This window comes from Ranitomeya variabilis, chromosome 2, assembly GCF_051348905.1.
Source record: "Ranitomeya variabilis isolate aRanVar5 chromosome 2, aRanVar5.hap1, whole genome shotgun sequence".
NCBI classification, from domain to species: Eukaryota; Metazoa; Chordata; class Amphibia; order Anura; family Dendrobatidae; genus Ranitomeya; species Ranitomeya variabilis.
Genome location: NC_135233.1, coordinates 987,127,896 through 987,142,809, shown reverse-complemented (window position 1 = coordinate 987,142,809; position 14,914 = coordinate 987,127,896). Strand labels below are relative to the sequence as shown.

The following is a 14,914-nucleotide window of genomic DNA, read 5'->3' as shown; positions in this document are numbered from 1 at the left end:
TTTGCCTGCCATTGGTTTCAATGGGGTTCGACGGTGTTCGGCAAACATCTCCCTGTTCGACGAACCGAACCCGAACACTAGGGAGGTGGCTCATCTCTAGTCTTTATAACAGAAAACAATTTATGACCAAAAGCTATTACAGTATATAGCAGCCTTTTGACTTTGTAATTTACATTGTGACCATTAAATAATTGACATTCCTAACAGAGTCTATTTAGTACGTAGAAACTGAAGTAATAAAATAAGCATACTAGGTTCACGTTCCTTTTATACACTGACAATTTCTTGCAACACATATGTCTTACATGCCTATAGTCTTTATTAGCCAGTCATTGGCGATAGCAAGTTCCTTTTAGCATATGTATAGCTGACGTGTGTTGGTATACATTTATCTTAACTGAATTGAAAAACATTGTTGATCTTCTCTTTTCAATACTAATTTATGCAAAAAAAATACCTACACCATGAGTGCATTATATCTCACGGACTCATAATTTAACATCAATTAGACATTAGACAGCCAAATTTGTTTATATCTGGGCTTAGGTGATATATTATGTGCTGTTCTGTAATACAGTATGTATACAATAAAAATTGTCCAAACAGACCAGAACTGATTTTTTTTTGTACTTGTTAAGGCCCCTCAGTCTCTCCTGACTCCCCCCCCCCCCCGTTACACAAGAACACTCCGCAAAGAGCTCCTGTGTTCTCTATGATAGGGTACCGTTACACTAAACGATTTACCAACGATCACGACCAGCAATACGACCTGGCCGTGATCGTTGGTAAGTCGTTGTGTGGTCGCTGGAGAGCTGTCACACAGACAGCTCTCCAGCGACCAACCATGCCGAAGTCCCCGGGTAACCAGGGTAAACATCGGGTTACTAAGCGCAGGGCCTCTCTTAGTAACCCGATGTTTACCCTGGTTACCATTGTAAATGTAAAAAAAAAAAACACTACATACTCACCTTCTGATGTCTCTCACGTCCGCCGCCGGCGGCTTCCCACACTGACTGTGTCAGTGCCGGCCGTAAAGCACAGCACAGCGGTGACATCACCGCTGTGCTCTGCGTTTACTTTACGGCCGGCGCTCACAGTCAGTGCGGGAAGCAGACGGCGAGGGACGTGACAGGCACCGGAATGTGAGTATGGAGTTTTTGGGTTTTTTTACATTTACAATGGTAACCAGGGTAAACATCGGGTTACTAAGCGCGGCCCTGTGCTTAGTAACCCGATGTTTACCCTGGTTACAAGCGAACACATCGCTGGATCAGCGTCACACACGCCGATCCAGCGATGACAGCGGGAGATCCAGCGATGAAAGAAAGTTTCATACGATCTGCTACGACGTACGATTCTCAGCGGGGTCCCTGATCGCTGCTGCGTGTCAGACACAGCGATATCGTATGAATATCGCTGGAACGTCACGGATCGTACCGTCGTAGCGACCAAAGTGCCACTGTGAGACGGTACCCATAGAGTTGCTGCTAGATTCCTCTGACTAGGGCTTATCTTCAGGGAAAACGGAGAGATTGCACAATGGACACTAAAATTCAACAGGGCAGATCCTTCCCCCCTTTACATCATGGAGATAAAGCCCCCATGCACATTAGACTAATGTTGACTGAATCCACCCATATCAACGAGTTCGGTCAACTGTCTAATGTATATGGAGGTGCTGGCTGACTGATGGTCAAAAGAAATGTCAACCATGCATGTCTGATTTCAGGCTACCTATAGCATTGATCTCCCTGAGATAAGTTTCCTGCGAATGTGTCAGTTGACGGCTTTCTCATGGAGAACACAAGAGTGTTCAGCTAAGCGAGCGCTCCTGTGTACGGGAGAATTAGCCGGGATGGCTGTCGGTTCAACGATCGGGTGAAGCATCATTCGGCTCACAGCCATCTAATGTGTATGGCCAGTTTTAGACCAACTTTAGTCTGTGTAGAAAAAAACTAAATTAAATTTGTTTTTGTATCAAAATTTCCGCATTTCCAATTGACTTGTCTGAAGGCTCGTTTTTTGCAAGATACTTGAGCTATTAATGTTTGGATTGGATATTTCAGTGCCAATAAAAAAATTTGAAACCAAACCATCTTTGATGCTGGATCAAGGTTGACAACATTTTTTTTTCTGGACAGCTTTTCAAAAAAATCACAGACAGACACTTATTTTATTTGATGGACACTTTAGAAAGCCACAATAAACCATTAAGATTATAAGTGAGACATGCCTACAAGCCATAATTCTGATGTGAAGATATTGTCTACATTCACTGTTACCTGTAAAATGATTGTCATTACAGCCATAATCATCTGTATGAATTTCTCCAACTTTTTCTTTTACGGATGGGGAAAAAATATGCCATACTTTTACGGACTGTCCAGGAATTTTTGGACTGGTGGCAACCCTGCGCTGGACTCTTCTATGGCCTACAGTCTGGGTTTTGTTTTCCTGTTCTTATTCATGGATTTGTTCAGAAATTGTGTGAGCGATGAGGTGTACACGTGTTTTACTTGGCCTCTGTACTCAGGGAGTTTCAGCCAGTGCGCCCGCTTTCTTGCTGTTAATAGAGGAGCGTTGTTAGCTTTTATGTCTAATCATGCAACCAGCTGCGATGTTAAGTCAAGCAATTTGTGTAATGAACATAGAAGATTGCAGAACTGGAAGAAATAAGGATGCTTTCATCATCATAATGAATACAAATGTCAGCAATAATCAGACATCACAAATGGAACAATTACGGTAGATAAAATGATGGTCAAAGATCTGAAAACCATGCAGGCTAAGTTTAGAAAATGCTTGCTCATGGCAAGTGAGAGCTGTCAATCAAAGGTTGGGGAAGTCCCCAAAATGCAAATTGCACATGCATAGTGGTACACTGTGTCCTTGGGTGCACCTCATTTGCATTTTAATTTAAATTAATTAAATTAATTAATTGCAATTCATTTTCTCAGGCTCTATACCACTAAAATGTGCAGCGCTAGTATGAATTTTATAGACGCTCAGTCCCCTTTATCACTAGGCTAGGTTTAATGTCTCAGACAAACATTCCAGTTTACTTACTGGGCACTGAACATGATGTGCATGATGGAAAAAAATGTTGAGCCACGTGTCATGCTGTACTTATTTATCGACCCAAGATTTGAGTGCAAAGTCTTTGGCTCTTCATTTAGATATATAGAGTACATACAGTTTCTAATTAAAGAAGTTTTTGCTAATCGCAACAGAGTATTTACGTTGAATTTTTTTGCTCCATTTAAAAAAGCAATGTATGGGGCTAAATTCTGCCCCCATGTCAAATTTTGAATAAATTGATCTGCTATTTGGAAGATCCAATGGCCACAATTTATCAAAGTCATACAATATTTGAATTCTAGTCCCATTAATTTGGCATCAAATATTGGGAGTCTAGAAATTGTTTTTTGGATGTTAAACTTAGAAAAAGTCATGTTGTGATTTAAGATTATGTAAATAAGTTTTTTTTTTCTTTTTTTATAATTCCAAAGTAATATAGCAGAAGGGTCATTTTGACTGCCACAATGTGTTTCAAACCGAGATAATTTATGCAGCCGTCTGAATTACAGTACTCAATTTCTGAACAGAAAGGACAGGAAAGTTATGAGAATACAAGTCAGTGTATATGGTGTTAACCCCTTAACATTTTAAGACTACTACTGCCTGCCCAGTTGCAGTGATATAAGCACTGGTTCTCCCGTACATCGTGAGCTTTGCAGCTAACCATCACTGGCTGTGTCACGCGATCCCTGGGAGTGACTCGGTACTGACATTGCTGGAAGAGAGCCAGAACTGGAGGTGAGTATAAAAAGTGTTATTATTTTACAAGGGGAAAACATGAGAATTGAAAAAGGGTTGTACGAGTAGTGGACAACCCCTTTAAAGGCGATCTATGACCTCCTAAAAAAACTTCATCAAGTAAAAGGAGGTCAAAATATAACTGTCAGGACTCAAGCCCAGCAGCTCTTTCACACCAGGTGGCAGCTCTTCCTTCTGAGCTATTCAGCTCACTGGACAGTTCCGTGCTAATCCAGATACTAGTATCTGTGTTGTTTCTGATTGTCTCCACTCTGAGTTCCTGATTGGATCCACTCTGATTGAACACCCTACTTAAACCTGGCGTTGCACTTCCTTCCTTGCAAGATTATTGAGCTCCCAGCCTCTAGTCAAGTGTCCTTTCACCTGCTGCTTCATTCCAAGATCATACTGCTGCTACCGTGTACCAACCCCTGGCTATTCCTGACTACGCAACCTGCTGATCTTTTAACTCTGTTGCTGCTACGTGTACTGACCCCTGGCTACTCCTGACTATGCAGCCTGCTGATCTTTTATCTATACTGCTGTTGCTGTGTACCGACCCCTGGCTATTCCTGACTATGCTACCTGCCGGTGTTGCCCCTAGTTTTTGTAATACCACCACTCCAACCTAGGTCAGTCCATAATAATAACACAATTCTCAAAGGAAAACTAAAAAAAATCCTAATTTACTGATAATTGCCCTTTAAAAAAGAGAGGCTGAGACTTCCTGTTTTTGAGCTCATAGGTACGACTTAGCGGGGAAAACTGGGAGCATGCGGCATGGAAAGATAGGTGAAGATCTGTGCTGTTATCTTATTTTATGCAGTATGCAGTTGTGCAAGAAGAGATGTAAGATGCATTCCTATGTCTTATAGAGAAGCAGGAGATAGCTAAAAATGGCAACTGAGGTCATTCACAGCTTCATCTCCATCTGTTTTGGCTGTCTCTTTGTTCAGCTACAGAATAGTGAGAGACTCAGGTTAATGCTTTCTAGGCATCCAATTCCTCCTTTGTAGATTAACCATTTACAAACAGCTATGTCCTCCTTTTGTAGATTAACCCTTTAGAACTAGCATTATCTTCATTCTGTATCTAGGCTGCATAATGCACATAATACAAATTTCTAATTGACTTGAATTTTAGGTTGGTAAATTATTCCACCATCTCTATGATTGTCTTTTGGCGACATTATGAAATTAATAGGGGAGTTGTTTGTCTCATTTAAATCTAGGGTCCAGCAAACAAAAGTAACATAACAAGCCAAATCTATCCAGATCTGAGTATAAGGCTCCACTTTGTCATTCATACGCTGCATAGAATGAGCCGCCCCTCCACCCTCAGAGTTGGTATGTGCCAGAAAAGCCAATCGCTTTAGTTTGTGTGCTCACTTGGTAAAATTAAAATAAAACTTGCATCTCTGTAATACTAAGGAAAAATGTTTAGTTTTCTAATTACATACAGCTCTGGCAAAAATTAAGAGACCACTGCAAAATGTTCAGTTTGTCTGATTTTTCTCTTTATAGGTATATTCATGCGTCTTGGCATGCTTTCTATCAGTCTTTCACACTGCTTTTGGGTGACCTTATGCCACTCCTGATACAAAAATGTAAGCAGTTCTTCTTTGTTTGATGGCATGTTACTATCCATCTTCCTCTTGATTACATTCCAGAGGTTTTTAGTGAGGTTCAGGTCTGGAGATTGGGCTGGCCATGACATGGATTTGATGTGGTGCTCCTTCATTCACACCTTGATTGAGCTAGCTGTGTGGCATTGTCCTGCTGGAAAAAAAACAGTCCTCAGAATTGGGGAGCATTGCCTGAGCAGAAGGAATCAACTGTTTTTCCAGAATAACCTTGTATTCGGCTTGATTCATACATCCTTCGCAAAGATTAACCTGCCCAATTCCAGCCTTGCTGAAGTATCCCCAGATCAACACCTGGTCGTCTAATGGTTAGACGGAGACCTGGAGAGTCGTAAAAGCCATAGTGTCTTGCACCCACTATGAAATTTGGTGGAGGATCGGTGATGATCTGGGGATGCTTCAGCAAGGCTGGAATTGGGCAGGTTGTTCTTTGCGAAGGACGTATGAATCAAGCCGCATACAAGGTAACATAGTAACATAGTAACATAGTTATTAAGGTTGAAGGAAGACTTTAAGTCCATCTAGTTCAACCCATAGCCTAACATGCCCTAACATGTTGATCCAGGGGAAGGCAAAAAAACCCATGTGGTAAGAGTAAGCTCCACCTTGGGGAAAAAAATTCCTTCCCGACCCCACATACGGCAATCAGACTAGTTCCCTGGATCAACGCCCTATCAAGGAATCTAGTGTATATACCCTGTAACATTATACTTTTCAAGAAAGGCATCCAGTCCCCTCTTAAATTTAAGTAATGAATCACTCATTACAACATCATACGGCAGAGAGTTCCATAGTCTCACTGCTCTTAAAGTAAAGAATCCGCGTCTGTGATTATGCTTAAACCTTCTTTCCTCCAGACGTAGAGGATGCCCCCTTGTCCCTGTCACCGGTCTATGATTAAAAAGATCATCAGAAAGGTCTTTGTACTGTTCCCTCATATATTTATACATTAACATAAGATCACCCCTTAGCCTTCGTTTTTCCAAACTAAATAGCCCCAAGTGTAATAACCTATCTTGGTATTGCAGACCCCCCAGTCCTCTAATAACCTTGGTCGCTCTTCTCTGCACCCGCTCCAGTTCAGCTATGTCTTTCTTATACACCGGAGACCAGAACTGTGCACAGTATTCTAAGTGTGGTCGAACTAGTGACTTGTATAGAGGTAAAATTATGTTCTCCTCATGAGCATCTATTCCTCTTTTAATGCATCCCATTATTTTATTTGCCTTTGTAGCAGCTGCCTGACACTGGCCACTGAATATGAGTTTGTCATCCACCCATACACCCAGGTCTTTTTCATTGACTGTTTTGCCCAAAGTTTTAGAATTAAGCACATAGTTATACATCTTATTACTTCTACCCAAGTGCATGACCTTACATTTATCCCCATTAAAGCTCATTTGCCATTTATCAGCCCAAGCTTCTAGTTTACATAAATCATCCTGTAATATAAAATCGTCCTCCTCTGTATTGATTACCCTGCAGAGTTTAGTGTCATCTGCAAATATTGAAATTCTACTCTGAATGCCCCCTACAAGGTCATTAATAAATATGTTAAAAAGAAGAGGGCCTAATACTGACCCCTGTGGTACCCCACTGCTAGGTATCCTGGAAAAACAAATGTCCATATAGGAGAAAACGGATAGGCAGTCACCGTTCCATGCAAAATAATCCTTTATTGTGGATACACAAGTCACAGCAGGCTGGTAAAACAGTGGAACTCGTGTGAGACGACGATCGTTTCGCCCTACAATGTCCTTCTACAGGTCACACGAGTTCCACTGTTTTACCTGCCTGCTGTGGCTTTTATGTATCCACAATAAAGGATTATTTTGCATGGAATGGTGAGTGCCTATCCGTTTTCTCCTATATGGACATTTGATTTTTTCACTGAATCGCTTTGGATATTGGCACCCGTATCCTTTGGTGTGATTTCAGCCTCATTATCCCGAAGTTGAGCAGCTGTGCCGGTTTTCTGCTCTCCTCTTTGACAAATATATCCTAGAAAAACAGTTGATTCCTTCTGCTCAGGCAATGTTCCCCAACTCTGAGGACTGTTTTTTCCAGCAGGACAATGTGCCATGCCACACAGCTAGGTCAATCAAGGTGTGGATGAAGGACCACCACATCAAATCTCTGTCATGGCCAGCCCAATCTCCAGACCTGAACCTCATTGAAAACCTCTGGAATGTAATTAAGAGGAAGATGGATAGTCCCAAGCCATCAATCAAAGAAGAACTGCTTAAATTTTTTTATCAGGAGTGGCATAAGGTCACCCAAAAGCAGTGTGAAAGACTGGTGGAAAGCATGCCAAGACGCATGAAAGCTATGATTAAAAGTCATAGTTATTCCACAAAATATTGATTTCTGAACTCTTCCTGAGTTAAAACATTAGTATTGTTGTTTCTAAATGATTATGAAAAAAAATACAAAATTTATTGCTTGGAAGTTCGGAGACATGTTGTCAGTAGTTTATAGAATAAAAGAACAATTTACATTTTACTCAAAAATACACCTATAAAGAGAAAGATCAGACAAACTGAAAATTTTGCAGTGGTCTCTTAAGTTTTGCCAGAGCTGTATATTTGAGAAAAGTCTTATGCCTGTCACTTTTTATGATTTTTCCCATAACCAATGGTTCCTTTTTAAGTGAACCTAATCTCAGCTTTCAGACGTGCCTGATTCAGATGCATCTTATTCTGGCGTCTCTGACACCATGTCCCATCATCAAGACTGGCTTAAGTCTTTTAGCCAGCAGATGGGTAAAAGAGACAAGTACATCAGCAAATGTAACAGACGTTCGGTAAGTAAAACCATTGGAGCTTAGAGCCTTTCCACAGGGTAGATCTTTCAAAGGGCTCCAGAATTTCATTCGTAGAGACTGACATATTTAGTGAATCTAAAGTCCTCTGTACACTAACTACTAAAGTCGCTCAAATCTACAAATAAAAGCGGGCTCAGCTGACAGCCTAATGTGAATGGAGTATCCCATCTCTCTCCCCAACAGATGATGTTGGGGGGAAATGAGGATCCAGCACGTTAGGCCATGTGCACACGTTAAGTATTTTTCGCGTTTTTTCGCTATAAAAACGTGATAAAAACGCGAAAAAAACGCTTACATATGCCTCCTATTATTTTAAGTGTATTCCGCATTTTCTGTGCAAATGTAGCCTTTTTTTCCGCGAAAAAATCGCATCGCGGAAAAAAAAGCAACATGTTCATTAAAATGCGGAATTGCAGGGGATTCCGCACACCTAGGAGTCCATTGATCTGCTTACTTCCCGCACGGGGCTGTGCCCACCATGCGGGAAGTAAGCAGATTATGTGCGGTTGGTACCCAGGGTGGAGGAGAGGAGACTCTCCTCCACGCACTGGGCACCATATAAGTGGTCAAAAAATAAGAATTAAAATAAAAAATAGTCCTATACTCACCCTCGATGTCTTCCCGCCTCCACTGCACGCTGTCGCTTCGGTTCCTGTAGCTGGTGTGCGGTGAAAGACCTGCCGATGACGTCACTGTCCTGTGATTGGTCGTGAGCGGTCATGTGACCGCTCACGTGACCGTGACGTCACGGAAGGTCCTGTGCGCACAGACCAGCTATAGGAAGAGGAACGGACGCCGCTGAGGAGATGTCTGGGTGAGTATAAGCATTTTTTTATTTTTTTTATTATTTTTAAACATTCTATCTTTTACTATAGATGCTGCATAAGCAGCATCTATAGTAACAAGTTGGTCACACTTGTCAAACGCTATGTTTGACAAGTGTGACCAACCTGTCAGTTTTCCAAGCGATGCTACAGATCGCGTGGAAAACTTTAGCATTCTGCAAGCTAATTACGCTTGCAGAATGCTAAAAAAACGCGAAAAAAAACGGAAAAAAAATGCAAAAAAAAAAAATGCGGATTTCTTGCAGAAAATTTCCGGTTTTCTTCAGGAAATTTCTGCAAGAAATCCGCAACGTGTGCACATACCCTTAATTTTGGACTGCCAATCCTTTTGTTCTGGGTGAGCTAAACCATATCCAGAGAAGTCTGTCAGGGGCTCTTTCATAGAGAATACAGAAGTGATCAGCCGAGTGAATGATATTCTGTATGGAGGAGTCAGGAGAGATAGCTGCAGGCCAAACAGTTGGTCAAATCATCATTCAGCCGACAGCTATCTACTATGTATGAGGCTCTTAACATTTCGTATGATCGTATAGGGAGATTGTAGTCATAGAGATAATCTTGTGGGGATGTTAGAAGAAAGACATTACATAAAACGTAATATCCAATTAATTAACATAAATTGGTAGGAGGAAAATGAATAAAACAGAGATAGAGAAGAGTTTATCTTCCTCTATTTTTATCGTTGCTAGTTGCCGAGAAAGCTAGAGGAAATCTACAAATCGCAAAACAGAATATCTCTGAGCTGCCATAATGGGTCTATTGCAAGAAGACCACCTCCAAACACTTTTAGTCTATTTGTAATAACAATATGTACGACAGCAATTGTAATATAACACTTTGTGTACTTGGCTGCATGCGATACCTGCAAAAAGCAACATGTGTTATCCACAACGGGCCCACTAGCCATACACCTTTCACACATTAATAATAGGAATGCAGTGAACATATCCGCTTTTCTCGTCATTTAAGAGGATTAAAAGAGTCCCAAAACGGATCATTGACCTAAGCTTTTAAATTGGGAATCCTTCTGAATATTTGCTGAGGCATCTGGGAGGATTCAACCTGAGACGGAAATTGATATTATAGTAAAGTCAGCTGCTGTTCATGCGGACGACTTTATGGTGATATTATCATTTCGTCATGTAAATCTGTTGATTTGGCAGTTTAAAGGGGATTTATTATTAATGTAATGTAACAATGATGATAGGAACTGTTATTGATAGTGTAGCGCCCCCACTGCCGCAGGGCCGAGGGGTACCCGGTATCGGGCCTCTGAGTCTCTGCTCTGGGGTTGTCACGGTGGCTAGGCCCGGTCCGTGACCCTGCTGAGGGGCGTACAATAAATAATGTGGATGGTGGTGGTGGTGCGGTGCAGTAAATAACGAGGACACCAGGTTGCAGTCTCTTTACCTCTTTACTGTAGGCTTCAGGTGTCCAATCCAGGGCACTGTTAACCGGGCTGTCTGAGACCGGCCGGTCCGAAGGCACATCAGGAGTCCCCTTTTACAGGTGGGAATCAGCGTCTACCTTCTAGCGCCTGTGTGTTGTAGTCCTTCCCTGCTGAGCACCCCGGGATAGTCCTCACAACTGCTTCTGTCTGTCTCTGATGTTCGTTCTCTCCGCCCCCCAGATGATATGGCTAGGACGCACCCGTATGACGGGGTAGGCCTGGAGTTCTTCCGGGACTCTAGAGTCGCCCCTCTCCCACAGCTGCCTCCGTTGTCTGCTTAGGTGTTTTTAGTGAGACAGCCAACCTATAACTGGCTGTCCGGCCATGGTTTGAAGTAATGCTTGTAGTCTCTTACTTGCTCGGTGTTCCGGCCACCGACTGTTGCCCCTCAGAAGGATGTTGCCTCGATCTTACAGCACGACTCCTTCTGGTTCTATCACTTCTTTGCTGTATCCCCGTTGCTCACTGGTTTGTGCTATTCTTAGAAGTCTGCCAGGATCCCATCCCTGACAGGTCCTCTCACTAGCTCTTCCCAGTTACTTCTCCCTGTCTTCCTGTCCAAACCCCAGTTTTACCAGAGTGTGAGGAGTGGCCTACTAGATAGAACCACTCCCCCTGGTGGCCGGAGTGTGAAGTGTAATGTGAGTGTTACCTGATCAGGTGAACTCCTTTAGTGCAATCAGACGTAACATCACCCCCCTTAGCGGCAGAGCGACGTTACTGCAACGACCAGGACTGTGGGGCGCTGCACTCCCCCCCGGTTAAATCCAGTACTCCCGGACTGGGAAAATAAGAACAACAATACATGTTAACAGGAAAACACACAACATTTTGAAAGATTATACACAATTAAACATAACATTGCTTCCCTCTATGGGAGGTGAGGACTCTTGAACGTTGCGAAAGTTAGGTCATGCACAGTTTATGACTCTCAGTTCAGTGGTTGAAACAGCGGGGACCCCGGGTAAACAAAGGGGTCCCCTTTTAGAAGTTTTTGGAGCAATTCACTGTCCATTACTCCGTTGTCCATTTTTAAAACCTGTAACAGAAAATATGCACACAAACATTTTCAACTAAATAGCAGACCTCATTAATACCTCCAAGTTTTGTAGCGGAGGGGAGTTTGATTCTGAGTGCTGCGCGTAGACCTTCGCAGCGCAGGGGTTGCTACTGGCCTAACAGGGCCCAATGTGCTTGCTACCGCTGGTGTAGTGCACTGCCTTCTAGCTACACTTCTAGTGAGTCTGGGTAGCACTGGCAGGCTAGAGCTCTCAGGGCTGCTGCTACCAACAGTGGGTACGACAGATTCGCCGATAGCAGAGGGAAGACTTGCCGGTTCAACGGTTGGCATGGCATCTTCAGATCGGATCTGCTGAGCTGGCTGAGGCTGCGGGGCCGGATGATCTGGTACCACCATTGTTTCTGGTGGATCCGGCTGTTGGAACATTAGAACAGGTACCACGATGGCCTGATTTATCTGAGTCCAGGACTGGGGAAAGTCACCGAGGACAGTGTGGATCATCTTCTCCTTTTCTTCAGGTGGGGAGATTCCTGGAGTCGTTTCCCTCTCAACTTATCAGGGCAGACCTTAAGGTGACCCCTGGATATCGGCGTTGAGGTCTCCCCTCCGTCCTTGCTGATGAGACAGACCTTCGTGTTGTCGAAATCAGATGGCAGGATGTATACGGTTCCGCTTCCCATTGGTCATCGAGCTTGTGTAGTCTCCTCTTTCGTTTGAGTACTTGCTCACCAGGTGACAGGGGAATCGCAGGCGCGTGCTGGTTGTAGTCCCTTTCCTGCTTTTGCCTAGCCTGGGCGAGACTCCTCTCTACGCACTCCTGTACCTTGCGGTACCTTTGCTGTCTTTCTACATCCCAATCTGCATCCGGTGAGGTATCTTCGGGGACTAGGACCCCCATGTCCAGATCAACGGGTAACTGGCTAGACCTTCCTCGCATCAGGTACGCTGGAGTGCAGTTGGTAGAATTTACTGGGATGTGATTGTATATATCCACCAAGTCAGGCAACTTTGTCGGCCACAGGTTCCGTTCCTCTACGGGCAAGGTTTTCAATAAGTCAATCACCACTTGGTTCATCTTTTCACACATCCCATTGGTTTGAGGATGGTACGGTGTAGTTCTGATCTTCTTACACCCGTACAGTTGGCAGAACTCTTGGAACACTTCTGCTTCGAAGGCTGGTCCTTGATCGGTCAGAACCTTCTCCGGGTAGCCATGGGGCCTACAAAAGTACTGCTGGAAGGCCTTGGCGGCAGTCCTGGCCGTTAGATCCTTGACAGATACAACCACCAAAAATCTGGAGTAGTGATCTACGATGGTAAGAGCGTAGATATAGCCTGACCGGCTAGGTGTCAGCTTCACATGATCCAGCGCGACCAGTTCGAGCGGCCGTTTGGTGATGATAGGCCGCAGGGGAGCCCGTTGGCTGTCATGGTCCTTCCGGCGTAGGCTACATGGACCGCACTCCCGACACCACTTCTCAATGGCTCTCTTCATGCCAATCCAATAGAACCTCCCTCGGAGCAGCCTCTCTAGCTTCCTCCATCCGAAGTGTCCGGCTCCATCGTGGTAGGCTCCCAGAACCAAGGGCGCATCTCGCCTTGGCACCACTATCTGCCGTACCAATTCGTGAGTACGTGGGTCGATGCTTCTCCGGCACAGCTTGCCATCATGGATAAACAGTTTGCTTCTCCCCTTCCACAGCTGTTGGGTTTCCTGTGGGTCATCTGGGCCGGGACGTAACCCTGCCTGCGTCAAGAGCTCTTTCACCCGACGGACCGCGGGGTCACCATCCTGGGTTTCCGCCCACCCGTGATGGGGCAGGGGGTTCAGCGTTGCACCCGGTTGGTTCTTATGCCTGTTCCTCACATGATGGGAATTCTGAGTGGCTTTAGGGCGATGGAATGTCGGCAGCTCCACCTCTTCAAGTGCCTCCGGGTCTTCCCCTGCTTCTGGCAAATTGGGCATTCGAGACAAGGCATCGGCATTCGCATTCTTGTGTCCTGCCCGGTACTTGATGGTGAAGTTGTAGTTGGACAGCCGGGCCATCCACCGCTGCTCCAAGGCCCCGAGCTTGGCTGTATCCAGATGCGTTAGCGGATTGTTATCTGTGAAGACGGTGAATTTCGCAGAGGCCAGGTAGTGTTTGAACCTCTCTGTCACTGCCCAGACGATGGCAAGGAACTCCAGTTTAAAGGAACTATAGTTGTCAGGGTTCCTTTCTGTGGGACGAAGCTTCCTGCTGGCGTAAGCGATCACCCTCTCCTTGCCTTTCTGGACCTGGGACAGCATGGCTCCCAATCCCACATTACTGGCATCCGTGTACAGCACAAACGGTTGGTCGTATTCAGGATAGGCCAGTACCTCTTCTCCCGTCAGTGCCGACTTCAAACACGTGAAGGACCCTTCCAGCCCCTCGTTCCAGTCAAATGGGGCGTTCTTCCCCTTGGCCTTCTTTGATTGGCCCACCAACAGGTCTTGCAAGAGTGCGGCCTTCTTGGTGAAGTCCTTGATGAACCTTCGGTAGTAGCCTACCAGTCCGAGGAACTGCCGGACTTCGTGGAGGTTGCTGGGCTTCGGCCAGTCTTGGATCACCGTGACCTTGTTGGGGTCTGGGGCCACTCCTTCGGCACTCACCACATGGCCCAGGTACTGCACTTTGGGTTTCAGCAGATGTCATTTGGACGGTTTCACCTTTAAGCCAAAGTTGGACAGGGCTTCGAACACCTCAGCCAGGTGCTTCAGATGGTCTTCGTAGGTCTTAGAGAAGACAATGACATCATCCAAATACAGCAGTACGGTCTCAAAGTTCTTGTGTCCCAGACAGCACTCCATCATCCTCTGGAACGTCCCCGGGGCATTGCACAATCCAAAGGGCATGTAGTTGAATTCGCAGAGACCCATCGGTGTCGTGAAGGCCGTCTTCTCTTTGTCCGCCTCCGCCACGGGAACCTTCCAGTACCCACTGGTGAGATCTAAGGTAGAGAAGTAGTTAGCAGATTTTAAGGCAGCCAGAGACTCCTCTATCCTGGGCAGTGGGTATGCGTCCTTATGTGTAATGCGATTCAACTGTCTATAATCAACACACATCCTCATTGTACCATCCTTCTTTTTAACCAGGACTAATGGAGCTGCCCAGGGGCTACAACTGTCTCTCACCACCCCAGCCTCCTTCATTTCTCGCAACATGTCCTTGGCACACTGGTAATGAGGGGTAGAGGGCGGTATCTCTCTTTTATGGGCCGGTGATCTCCCGTGGGGATATGGTGTTGGATCCCTTTCACCTGTCCAAAATCTAAGGGGTGTTTGCTAAATACC

General features: G+C 44.8%; 1 protein-coding gene across 1 annotated transcript in view; it reads left to right on the top strand.

Moving 5' to 3' along the window:
- MYO7B (myosin VIIB) overlaps positions 1-14,914 on the top strand; it is a 249,175-nt gene that overhangs the window by 35,955 nt on the left and 198,306 nt on the right. The gene's annotated exons all lie outside the window — the stretch shown is intronic.